Source organism: Pundamilia nyererei, unplaced genomic scaffold, assembly GCF_000239375.1.
Source record: "Pundamilia nyererei isolate P.nyererei 1_Seehausen unplaced genomic scaffold, PunNye1.0 scaffold00032, whole genome shotgun sequence".
Lineage (NCBI taxonomy): Eukaryota > Metazoa > Chordata > Actinopteri > Cichliformes > Cichlidae > Pundamilia > Pundamilia nyererei.
The window spans coordinates 3,620,530-3,620,953 of record NW_005187433.1 but is presented as its reverse complement, the minus strand read 5'-3'; positions in this window follow the sequence as shown (position 1 = coordinate 3,620,953).

Genomic DNA, 424 nt, shown 5'->3' with positions numbered 1-424 from the left:
GGGGGGGGGTGCATTTAAACATAGCAATTTGTTAGTCAAAAATTTATTTATTTATTTATTTATTGTTTTTGAGTAAACCAGTCACAGCCTTTTAAATATTCCGACCACAGTATGGGCATTTAGTCTGTATGTGTGATATTCTGATACATACATCTGAAATAGAAAGGGATTTTGAATAAACCCAGCTTTGTCGTAATATGAAGCCAAAGAGTAGCAATTACAGAGATTCACCAGCAGAGGGAGGTTTTGATCCAAGAGAAGAATCATCATGTCGCGCACGTCTTCCTGAGGCCTTTGATCCTTTGGTTTTCTCAAATGCTGCAATTAGGATCAATTACGAGGTTATTTTTACATTTATTATTTTATTCTACTTAATAGTTATCTTTTCGAGATGTTCTCATCGTATGTCACCTTCCACTACATT